The following is a 13,553-nucleotide window of genomic DNA, read 5'->3' as shown; positions in this document are numbered from 1 at the left end:
AAACTGTTCTGAAGACGTATATGGGAGAAGCTGTGCCTATGCTGGGCACTATTGATGTTAAGGTGGAGCTCAATGGACAGGTGGCTAAATTGCCACTGTTTGTGGTGAGAGGTAACTACCCAGCCTTAATGGGTAGGTCTTGGCTTGGGAAGATTCAGCTGAACTGGGCAGAAGTGCACCGGATGACTAAAGAAGAAACCAGTCTAACCCCTATACTAAGGAAACATGCTGCTGTTTTTGGAGATGATTTGGGAAGTATGAAGGGAATCACTGTGACATTGAACATTAAACCTGGCAGTCCACCAAAATATCTGAAAGCCCGAACTGTGCCATATGCCATCAGGCCAAAAGTTGAAGCAGACCTGGAGCGCCTGGTCACCAATGGAGTCCTAATACCAGTTACCCATAGCTCATGGGCCACTCCTATCGTTCCAATCGTGAAGAAAGATGGCTCTCTCCGGATTTGCGGTGATTTTAAAGTCACTGTCAACCCAGTGTTGTGTGCAGAGCAATACCCGCTTCCCCGCATCGATGACCTCTTCGCAGGCCTGGCTGGGGGACAAAAGTTCAGTAAGATTGATCTGAGTCAAGCATATTTACAGATGCACGTCGATGAAAAGTCCCAAGAGCTGTTGACTATTGTGACTCATAAGGGGCTTTATCGATACTGTCGTCTACCCTTCGGAATAACATCTGCTCCCGCCCTGTTCCAGAGGGCTATGGACCAGATCTTGTGTGGCTTGTCAGGAGTTCAGTGCTATCTGGATGATATCCTGGTCACTGGAAGAAATGAAGAGGATCACTTAAAGAATTTAGAGGCTACCCTACAAAGACTGGAAGAGTATGGCCTACGAGTTCACAAAGACAAGTGTGAATTCTTCAAGCCCTCTGTTGAATATTTGGGACACATCATTGATTCTGCAGGTCTTCATAAGGCCCCTGCAAAAGTTAAAGCTATTGTGGAGGCTCCCCCACCTCGAAATGTAAGCCAGCTGCGCTCATCTCTAGGACTCCTGAACTATTATGGAAAGTTCATCTCACAGTTAGCCACACTGCTAAAACCACTTCATGAGCTCCTTGGGCAGAACAAGGCCTGGAAGTGGACTGAAGCCTGTGATGTTGCGTTTAACAAAGCTAAGGATGCATTGCTAAATTCTGCAGTTCTAACGCACTTTGATCCATCCTTACCACTGCAATTGGCCTGCGATGCCTCCCCTTATGGAGTGGGAGCAGTCGTGTCACATATTATGCCTTCAGGAGAAGAGAGACCTATTGCTTTTGCTTCACGCACTCTAAGCAAAGCAGAAACTAACTACGCCCAAATCGAACGTGAGGCATTAGGAATTGTTTTTGGAATTCGGAAGTTTCATCAGTACCTGTTTGGGCGAAAATTTACTCTTCTCACAGACCATCGACCTCTGACATCAATTTTTGGACCTTACACAGGCATTCCCCCATTAGCTGCTAGTCGTATGCAACGTTGGGCATTGTTACTTTCAGCACACACATATGAAATCAAATATCGGAAATCCACTCTACACGGCAATGCAGATGGCCTCTCAAGGTTGCCTTTGCCGGTCAAACACCAAGATAGTGCCCACAAGGAAATCTTCTACTTTGAACAGGTAGAGAATACACCCATCACTGCTACTCAGATAAAGAAGGCAACTCGCGTTGACCCAGTATTGTCCCACGTTATGGACCTGGTGATGCATGGAACATCTCGACAAACCTCTCCGGTCTCATCCGACCTTGTTCCCTACATGTCCAAGTGGACGGAGTTATCGGTCCAATCTGGTTGTTTGTTGTGGGGGAGACGTGTCATTATTCCACCACCACTGAGATCACAGATGTTAGAACAGCTACATTCCGGTCACTGTGGAATAGTGCGCATGAAGGAAATTGCACGAAGCTATTTTAAATATGTTGTGTATTTGGTTGTCATGGTTTTGTTGCTATGGCAACTGAGTTAGATTATTATGGGTTAGCTCAACCGGTTTCAACCGGCTGAGGAGCTCTCTGTATATATGTAAATAAAATGGAGGTTTTGGTTAGCTGCCTGCTCTCTGGCCTCAAGTGATTGTTTCCTACACCGGCTGCCCCAAGGATATAACATATACTTATTGTGTCTGTCCTAGGAAGGAGCAGAAAACTGTGGTCTCCCGGCCCGTCAGTATTTCACAAACATTGAATTCACTTGGAGCCATTCTTTTTCTTGGCTGCAAGCAATACTTCCTTGTTCCTATACCAGTTGCCATCTGGCTGCTGACACTTCCCTGTCCTTCATTCTACTTTTTCTGTAACAGTCTTATTTTTATCTTCCACTTTTTATCTCCTTTTTTATATGTAACATTTTCTCATAAGATACCCTCCCATTTTTGATGATGTAATTTATGTTTTCTGGAACAAGTACCATCTATCTACCCTGTTGCTGATGTTCTTAAAAGGGATACAGGTGTTATCATTAAACTCATTTGCTTTATTTTAGATTATTTAAAATATCATAATAGAATTTTATACCTTTTTTAATTCTATGGATGAATGCTCATTTCTGCTTGAATTCACTGTAGGTTGTTAGAATGTTTGCACTTTACAAGCAAAAGGCATGTGGAAAAGCCAGTTCAGGAGCTTTATACGAACACCTCTCCTGTTGTCTGTTGTAAATTACTTCATAATTTAAGGTGAGAAGGCCTCTTCTTCCTCCTCTATATCATATATTAGAGACCAGGAGCTGGCACTTTAATACAGGGCTCTTTAACTGTACTCTTTAGAGTAGCCAGATGCCATGACTGTGTTAAATCCATTCATAATATCTTCAAAAAGTCACACTCACAAGGAAATGTGTCTGAGAATGATAAGGGAAAGAGGTCTGAGACTAAATGAGTCCCACAGGAAAAGTTCATTATGTAAAATAGAGGCAGAGTGCCAGTGGGATCATTATGGCATCAGCACAAATCTTCCAAATTGCTTCACACCCCCGGGCCTCAGGAGATGCAAATAAGAGTATGGTTACAATTTTTAACCACTTCTAATTCTTACATATCATCTGAATCTTTATCTATCTTGTTCATTCCCTAGTAGAGGGCCCTCTGCTGCCTTTGTCAGACATGTCTTTTGTTTTCCTGCCATCGGCCTCTTTGAAAGTCTCACACAACTTTTAAAATATACTTAAATTCCTGAATGCTATCCTGTCCACTCGGTTTTACCTACTGAGACCAAGGAGGGCAGTTGTTGCAGAATTAGAATGTTAGGAGAAATCACACACATGCAGGGAGAAAGTCACATAAACTGAATTCACAATGGTTTTGGTTTGGTGACTTTACAGAGATTGATTGTTGCTATAAAAACAAGTGAAAGGCTTACTCCACATATGAAAACCTTCCAGAAACTGAAATGCTGGTACTCAAAACAGCAAAATTGACAGACTTGGTTACAGGTCTGTTTTTTTTAACCTTCTCTTTCCAAGGAGACATGAGAGGAAAGACAGTATCTGTCTCTGAGTCTATTTTTTTAAACTTCTATTTAGTTTAAAGGAGTAGTTGTAACTACAGGTTTGTCGGGTTAATGCAAGAGAAGAAAGCAGCTGGAATCATTCTAATGAAGTGCAGCTCAAAGTATTTAAATTTAAGAATACATGAGGAAGATGACTTTATTCCCAACTATATGGAGGTTTTTATTTGTTATAAATCTCTCTCCTTTCTAATATGATAGCTTCTATTTATAGTCAAACAGAACTTATTGAGCTCAAGCCAGGAGTAACTAGGTCAAATTCTATAGTCGCTATTATATTGGAGGTCAGACCAGATGATCTAATGGTTCCTTCTGGCCTGGGTTCAAAGAACATGAAATGAAGAACATTACGGAGACTCAAAGGGCTTGTTTACACACAGACTATTTTAGTTAAATTGATGCAAGCTTTTTGTGTGGACACTTATCCTGGGGAGATTATCCTATTTCGAATTAGCTTAAGTCAGTAAAAAAAGATCTGCTCAAACTGTGTGTTCTGGTAGACCACTTGCTTAGGGCCCTACTCCTTGTGAAGTAAATGGCAAAACTCCAATTGACTTAAATGGTGCAGTATTACACAGTAGACAATACTGGAGATTGAATGAAGGATCTTCATAATGGGGCGCGCTACTCTTTTCTATGCAGCACTTTAGTTTGTTCTCTTCTTTCCACTCAGTTAGAGACCGGATGAAGTTCAAAAACACAGTGCATTCTCCAGACTTGCCATTTTGCTAGCTCTGTTAGGAGGTGGTTCATCGGTGAGATTTCCTACACTAGTGAAAGGAAGTTACTGTGGTGGTACAATTAAACTGCTTAGTCTTTCTGTCAGAGCCTGTTGGAGACCCATAACGTAGCTCTAATGCAATATTTTCTCCATATTTAAGCATTGTTTGGCTATAGCTAGAGTGTTCTACTTTATGTTCTCTGGAGCAGATCTGCAGCCCAACCATAGAGTACCCTGGGGATACCTTGCTGATGTTAATCCCTGAAAGGGAGTGGATTTGGGCTTTGATGTATAACTGCAGGCTAAAGTGTACAGCAGACTCTAGTGAACAGAGCTGAGACTGATGTTTGCGATAACTAGGAGTTGATGTTGTCTGAAGTGAGCAATTGGTGTACAATGTTGGAAATAGTTGTTTATTGGGTGTCTGTTTGGAATTGGAATTTGTTATTGGTGAGTTCAGACCTCCAGAAAATATGCCTCAAAATAGAAATAACCATTCCACTTTAACTAGACCAATAACTATACCAATCACTTTAACTCCAGAACATTTACATCCCTTGATCTTGTGCCTTAGGATGGTATGAAGAACTCTAAGAAAGATATTATGTCCTTTGGTTTGCATCTCCTAGGTGTGTGTCCTTAATTTTGTTGTTTTGGATATACATTTCTTTTACAAGTGTCCTGTGTGTTGACAGTCTAACTGTAATCCGCAGATTTGCAGGGCTCTAAAGATGGGGCTTTATTTCTCCCTTCCCCCGAACAAAATGGAAGTAGAGGGAGTTGTTTGTGTTAGACTGGGATATGTTGACATCTTGTTTGGGGACTTTTAATGTTAGCTTTTATGGAGGTGGCTCCTCCTGATTTGCTTTATTTAATAATTGGTTCACCCATGGTGTGGCAGCCACTAGTGATTCTAGTTTTATCCTGTGTTAACTCTGAAGCCAAACTATTTAAATTTCTACAATAACTTTCTCTGATCATTTTAGCAGAGATACCCAGCTAGTCTGACATTTTAAGTGGTACTTGGGGTTGTGCGTGAAACTTAAGATCACCTGTATTGCTATTCTCTCCCAAGGCAATCATAGAATATCAGGGTTGGAAGAGACCTCAGGAGAACATCTAATCCAACCCCCTGTTCAAAACAGGACCAACACCAACTAAATCATCCCAGCCAAGTCTTTGTCGAGCCAGGCCTTGTCGAGCCAGGCCTTAAAAACCTCTAAGGATGGAGATTCCACCTCCCTAGGTAACCCATTCCAGTGCTTCCCCTAGTGAAATAGTGTTTCCTAATATCCAACCTAAACCTCCTCCACTGCAACTTGAGACAAATGCTTCTTGTTCTCTCATCTGCCACCACTGAGAACAGTCTAGCTCCATCCTCTTTCAAACCCCCCTTCAGGTAGTTGAAGGCTGCTATCAAATCCCCCCTCACTCTTCTCTTCTCCAGACTAAATAACCCCAGTTCCCTCAGTCTCTCCTTGTAAGTCATGTGCCCCAGCCCCCTAATCATTTTCATTGCCCTCCGCTGGACTCTCTCCAATTTGTCCACATCCCTTCTGTAGTGGGGTGCAATACTCCAGGTGTGGCCTCACCAGTGCCAAATAGAGGGGAATAATCTCTTCCCGTGATCTGCTAGCAACACTCCTACTAATACAGCCCAAGATGCCATTGGCCTTCTTGGCAACAAGGGCACACTGCTGACTCATATCCAGCTTCTTGTCCACTGTAATCTCCAGGTCCTTTTCTGCAGAACTGCCGCTTAGCCATTCCACCCCACCCTCCATTTCCAATTTATTTGATGTGTTTTCTCCAGTGTTGTCTGCAGATTGATACACAGCTTTCTTTTGTTAAAGTGACCACTTGTTTTAAATTATCCTATTTTTAATTCCTTCTCTAACAAATATGCCAGCTGTTATTCCTGCCATTGCTTCTTTTATTAACTTAGTTTTAGTGTATATCATGTTTTCCTGAGGAGTCTTTATGCATTTTAAACATTTTATGTTGGTTTTATTTTTTTAATCAAACTTTCTTCCATCTATAATGAATTATTACTATTTTAATTCTGTGACTATATATCTCAAAATGTTTAGAATGGTTGGTGCTGCATTCCTTCTTGAAACATCTCCTTCCACATTTAATCTGGTTGAGTTGAGGTTCAAATCAGGACACTCAATGTAAACTGCTATTGTTAAAGTGTCTTCACTTTTATTGTGGCTAAATTGGGTAGACTGACATCTGTCCTGATTCTATTGGATTTTTTTGCAGCATTTGACACACTAGATGATATGATGCCTTTTTCTGAACTCATTAAAAGCTGGTATCTACAGCAGTATTTTCGAGTTAATCTTGTTGCTTTATAGCCACAAAGAAGCAATCTTCTTTGCATAATCTGTGGGTGGCTGTTCTACCAGGTTCTAGGTTTTAGACCAGCTGCTTTTCTCTTTATACTGTCAACCACGTGGTGCCCTTCTTAATTTTTCTTGCTTTCCTTATTTCTTGTATGCTTATGACAAAATATTTATACTTGTTTTCTTGTATTTTCTGAGTCTTTGCATTCTTATTTATCCTGCTGCTTGGGTAATACCTCTGACCATCCAGACCCCCTCATACCCAGACCTTCCCACTGAGCCTCACTGCCCCTGCACTCAGAACCCTCCCCCGCCCGATGAGCCCCACTACCCCTGCACCTGGATCACCCTGACGAGCCATCCCCACCCAGATCACAACCCCGCCGAGCCCCAACCAGCTGCACCTGGACCCCCACCCCACTGAGCCCCACTTCCCCAGCATCTGGACTTCCCACTGAGCCCCCACACCAAGACCCCCCTGCTAAGCTCTATCCCCCACACGCAGACCCCCCACACCCCACCACTGAGCCCCAACCACCTTCATATGGACCCCTCTGCAGAGTCCCATTACCACTGCACCCAGAACCCCCCAACAAGCCCCTGTGCATACAGATCCACCCTGCACTCGGATTTCCCCACACAAAACCCTCTCAACCCACACCTGGATCCACCCCACATTAAGCCCCTCCATATTTGGATCCTGCCTTGCTGAGCCTACCTGCCCACACAGCGGGGCTGGGCCCTGGGGTGTTTCTGAGGCAGGCCAGGACCTTGCAGTGTGTCAGGGTTGGGTGTAGCCTCACCCCTGAGTCTGTCCCTGGGTGGATGGGGGGAGCTACACAGTGATCTCCCATCTCTGTGCAGCTAGTGGCCTGTGCTCCCTGATGCCATGCTGGAGCTTCCACATTTATTTGACAAATAAAATTTGCAGAATTTTAAAATATTATGCGTAGAATTTTATTTTATTTTTTTGGCACAGAATTTTTTTTGATGCAGAATGCCCTCAGAAGTAGCGTTACTAACCATGCAACAGCTGAGGAAAACTTCTGCTCACTGCAGTCAGTCTTGGCTGTGGAGACGCAGCTCCAGAAATCAACAGGGTCTGGAAGGGAGTGGAAAGATGCACCTGTGAGTACTGGCCCCCTGCTAGACAGGGCCCCCTGCTGACTTCAGCCCGTAAGCATGGCCCTGTCTACTTTCTGCGCACACACTCTGTCTGTCGGGGCAAGCGAATGGGGCTGTGCGCCTTGGAGCTGCACTGAAGGGCCAGGAAAGGACTCTGTCTGGCAAGGGGGTCAGTACTCCCAGGATGTAGCCGTTTGTTTCACTCTCACAGAGTCTCTGCCAATGTCCCCAGCAGAGGAGCATAACTGCTGGTTTGTGGCAGCTGCAGCAGTAGAGGAGCAAGGCAGGCAGGAAGCCTAGTCCTGGCAGCTAAGACCATCTGCACAGAGCCCTGTCTGCTTCCCCTGCCAGAGAGAGCCCCCTCCTGACTCTAGCCTTTCAGCATGGCCCCATCAGGTCTTGTGCCCCCGATAACCTTATGCTGCGCCCCATAGTTTGGGAACCTCTGCATGATAGGAACATTGGTTCAGTATTCTGCATTACTACGTTGTATTATTTTACAAACTTTATATAACTGGAAGGCAAGGTAATAATAAAATTGGTTTTGCATAATGGTATTATTTTTAATATGTTGAAATATGGGATTAAAGGGGTCCCATACTGATTAAGTAAGGGACAGGCAATTTTCTATTTAAATAAGGGACGTCCCTTGTAATATGGGACTGTTGGCAACCCTAGTTGTCCCCTGTCTGTAGCTGCAGGGGGCAGAATCAAAGCTGATTGGATGAGGGACTAGTCCCCACCTTCTAGAGACTCTCTCACTTTTGTTCTGCCTCCTATAGTTACTGGCTGGATGGGGGAATCACCTGCGAGAGAGAGAATTCACCAAAAACAAACAAACAAAACCTGAGGAGGTAGTTTGTCTCCTTCCTGGAATTACCACAGTGCCTCCCACCCATCCCCTGACTGCTCAGATAAACGCTAAGAGGATGGAGGAGAAAAATCCAAAGAGGAGACCAAGGCTGCCTTCCTCCTGCTCTGTATCCCTGCCCGAGGGTGCAGAAGGGGAGAGGTTTGTGCCTTGTGCATTCCAGACCCCTCATCTGCTGGGTCAGAAAGGTTTAGCTTCGGCCTCCTGACCCCAACCCAGGAGATGGTTCCCCAGGAGTTCCCCACCAGCGGGGAGTGACAGCTGGGCTGCAAATGCCTCAAAGGAGGGCAGAAAAATGAAGAGAGCCCTTTGGCCACCAGAGGCAGTCACATCAAAGAGCAGCGGCCTACCACAGGGGTTGAATCCACCATAGACAGAGCAAAGCGTGGATGGTTAGACCATTTGGGGCATGCACCCTCCTGCAGCACAGGTTACTTCCCGGCCCTTGTTGGGTAATTCATTTTCCTATCTTATACCCTGGGGAAGTCAGGAATTCTGAAACGAGGGCAGAAGAAGGGAATCTCCCCTCAGAAATAAATTCCCTCTTTGGCTAGGGAGCTCTTGGATTTGGTGCAAAAAGTGCCTTTACCTCAGAGCCCACCATCTTATGAGCCCCAGGCAGCGCGGCAGTGTCCCATTCTATCCACTCTCTAAAGGGAAAAGATTAAGAGATAAAGGCCTGCTAGTCAAAGAGGTTCTCAGGACTCCTCATCTGACCCAGGTTCCCAATCCCCACCTCCCCGAAGGAGTAAAACTAAAAACTGGGGCAAAGGGGTCAAGAAATTACCTTAGAAACTTAGGAGAAAATTGGTCTATTCTTCTAGGGATAGCTTTTCCTCTGACTCATCACCAGAGGGCGCCAGAGCTAAAGGCTCTGCTCCCAAGGTTTTCATCCATGGAAAGAAAAAGTAGGACAAAAGGAACAGAGTTGTGTATGTGTTTGGTGATTCTTCTTCATCTTCATCATTTAATTCATTTTCATCCTCATCTAGGGAATCACCAAAGAAAGGATAGGAAATCTGTTCAATCTTAGTCCAAAAGAGGAAAAAAGAAGTCAAGAGGAAAGTCAGGATCATCTTCATAGGAGGAAGGTGAACTCTCAATCTCAGTGTGAATCGCAGAATAAAGCAAAGCAAAAGAATCTTCTCCCAACTGAATCATATGTGAAGATGTTATGAAAGGTGATTAGATACTTGGTTGTTCCATCAGATGATCCCATTAGAAAAGATTCTGAGGAGGAGGAAGAAGAGATGATTGGTACAGAAATTACCAAAAAGTATTTTCCAACTGCTTCAAAATCTGAACCACACATTCCCTTCACATAATTTTGGGAAAAATAATTAAGGTCAAAAGGAGAACACCAGCAAAGTCTATGAGAGTGGTTCCAAACTTCCCCCCAAGGACCCGTTTGGCATTGTATTAAGTGTCCCAGACCCCTTTCATTTCCAGTACTACTGGAATGCCCTCCCTAGCTTGGGAATGCTCTTTTCAGTGTGACCCATGCACTGTGGGCATTCTGGCTCTGGCTCAAGGGATGGGCCCTCACATAACTGACAACAGACCCGTCCAGGGATCCCATTTTGTGAACCATGGTCTGAGGCATGCCAAAAAATTCTACAATGTATACCATAGCAGAGCAGATTTTGTCTCTTCCCAAAGTGGATGTAGCTGTTTCACTATTAGGGTACATCCAGACTACCCGCCTCATCGGCGGGTAGCGGTTGATTTTTCGGAGATCGATATATCGCGTCTCATCTAGACGCGATATATCGATCCCCGAACGTGCTCCCGTTGACTCTGGAACTCCACCGGAGCGAGCAGCGGTAGCGGAGTCGACACGGGGAGCCGCGGAAGTCGATCCCGCACCGTGAGGACCCGAGGTAAATCGATCTAAGATACTTCGACTTCAGCTACGCTATTCACGTAGCTGAAGTTGTGTATCTTAGATTGATACCCCCGCCCAGTGTAGACCAGCCCTCAGTTAAAGACACTGCTATCCTAGTGGAAGGGCAGTTTTTCCCAAAAGAACCCACAGAATAGAAATATCATTGCACTCTGTTTGAGGCTGCATCTTCCTCTCTGAGGGCTTTTGCTGTGACAACATGTTTTACAAGAGTAATACAGGCCTGGGTTGACAGTTTGGCAATCAGATTGCCCCACCCACCCCAAAAAAGGCTTAGAAATCATTACAGGTAGTTTTGGAGTTAAAGGAAATCTCAGTGGCTTCACCATTCATAGCTGCTACAACAAGGGATATTTTGATGTTTTCAGCACATGCCGTGGTCTCCAAAGTGATGACCAGATGGCACCTCTGGTTATGAGCCTGGATGGAAAGGCAATATACAGGCCAAACTCATGTTATAAGTTTTGAAATATCCAGGAGGTTGGCTGTCCATGGAGCCATTACACAAGGGGTGGTGGAATACTCAGATAAATAAAAAAAGACCTTAGAGAACCCCTCTAAATCCAGGAAAAAGGAATAGCCTACCTTATATTACAGGTCTAAATAGCCTTTTCATGGCTACTCCTCTACATACAGAAAGTGAGATTACAGCAAAAGCGAATGGAACAAGTTCTGCCAGAAAGGGCAGAAACCAATCTTCCAGCAATGCAAATTCCAATATTAGAAACAATGCCTGACTACAGTCAGGAAAGTTCTGACAAGCAACCCCTAGAGGGGAAACTATTACAATTCAAGGACCAATGATCTCTCTCCACATTGGAGAGATGGGTCCTGAATGTGTGGTTCAACAAGGATACATCATAGAATTTTCAGTGATTCCAAATTGCTGTTTTCTCCCTTCTCCAGTATACTTAAATCTGCAAGAGGGGAAGAAAAAAAAACACAAAGGTCATAGATCATCTTTTGCAAATAGACATGATGGAGTCTCTGAGGAGAAGACATTCTCAGGCCATAGCTCAATCTTGTTTCATCCTTGCCACCAATGTGCTTAAAAGTCCTTGTTGTTCTTGGGCCTTGTCTCAAGCAGAAGGGAATACAAGTATACCCTTTCCTGGATTACATTGAACTCAGAGTCCCACCCAATGAAGGATCCAGTCAAGTGACTCGGTTAACAATCCAAACACTGGAACAGCATGGGTTTATAGTACATTTCTGAAAGAATCATCTTCAACTATCTCAGCACCTAGGTCACTTTGATAGACACACAGGCCCACAAAATCTTTCTGTCAGCCAAAAGATGGGACAAGATCAGATCAGCAATTAATTTCCTGAGCAGGTGCCCAAGGATTACAATTACTGTGTAAGAGTAATAAAGCCTAAAAATAAAATTGAAATTGAGACACCTTAAAGATAGCCATTTGGATGCACCATTATTACAAGAGGAGACTGTGGTTCCCATTCTTCCACAGCTGTTGAACATACTTATATAATATTAATGATTAGTCACTGTAATAAGAAAAAATGTTTTTTTCCCCTGCAAACAAAATGACTTGGGTTTTACTGAATGGAACCCACATGGTGCTTTAACGCCTTCATTCCTGCACTCTTTGTAACAATTTGTGAGATGCACTTCAGTGACTCTTAACAGAAACAATGCACTTAAAGTGATCACACATGGAGTTATTCCTGAATGGCTGTTCCTAAATAAATCCATGTGTGGACAAGCCTTTAGCAGTGAGGGGGTTAAGGAGAGGCTTATCTCCTTTTCACCTTTACAAGAGCAGATTCTTTGATATTTTCCTAACCTTCATTACTTCATCATTTGTTAGTTGTCCTTATAGTCATCCTTATCTCTTCTTTCTCATTCCTCTAATCAGCAGATTATCTTGGATCTCAACACTATTTTTATTTTTTGTAATTTATTTACAGACAAGGGGGAGAATTACTCCATGTTGCAAAGATTAGATTTCTCCTAACACACAATAAAATTTATCATATTTGATTGTGATGATAAAAGTCTCAGAAATAACTCTGCCAAAATTAAATATGTATTGCAGTTCCTCATTTCCCAGGTAATTCTATTACAAGTAGCCACTAATATCTATTGAATTATGATTATTTTATTTAAAACATCATTTTGTTCTACTGATTTTTCCTTTGACTATATTAATGTTACCATACTTTGAGTAGCACCCTCTTACCCAAATTCTTCTGTTCAACTCAGGGATAAAACTGGATGTAATGTGGACTTTGAAGATGACTGAATCTAGGTTATTTTTCTCTGCACCAATATTTTGGGGTCATTAAACCTGTCAAACTTGTTTGGGCCAGTAAGAAAGTTTCTCTGAGCCAATACCTTTTAAGGAGTGTAGCTACTGGGAGTTACTGAGCAGAGAAATTCACAAAATACACAGACTGCCAAATACAATAAAGAAGTCAGCTGGAGTGAAACTTTATCACTGTGTTAAATAACAATACAAACAGAAACTAAAACACCCATCCTGAAGAAAAGCCGTTTAGTCATACAAGATCTTGAGTTATTGTAGAGCATAATTCACTTTAATATCCTGATTTGGAAGTACACATAACATTTAAGAGTCTGGTTCTCAACTGCATTGTAGCCATAGTAATTAATCCCGTAGAAAGTGGATGTAAAATGCTATCAAACTGGAATTCTTCACTTAGAGTAGTGATAATATTTTACACCTATTATTCTCAGATATATACGACTACACACTGAATGCAGTGGAGAATCAGGGCCCTATTTTTCAAAATGTTCTTTGTTTTCTGTCTGAATCATAAAAATGCCACCCACCCACATCAACCGGTGTGGGAACTTGATGGGGCTAGCAGTGAAAGGGGGACAGTCCCAAAGGCAAGGGAAGGAGACACTTGCCAAGGAAAAATAGGTAGCCCCTTCCTTGGGAGTCTCTGACACATATTGGCCAGCTAGGGGAGAGAAATGCTGATTGGCCAGCATTTCTGAGCTCCCAGGATTTAGCCCAACCCAGGGACCATGTGGAGCCTATTTGGCTCTGTTCCAAAAGCCCACCCTGCTTCACCCTCTGTCCCCGT

This window comes from Mauremys mutica, chromosome 6, assembly GCF_020497125.1.
Source record: "Mauremys mutica isolate MM-2020 ecotype Southern chromosome 6, ASM2049712v1, whole genome shotgun sequence".
Lineage (NCBI taxonomy): Eukaryota > Metazoa > Chordata > Testudines > Geoemydidae > Mauremys > Mauremys mutica.
This window is presented reverse-complemented; position numbering follows the sequence as displayed.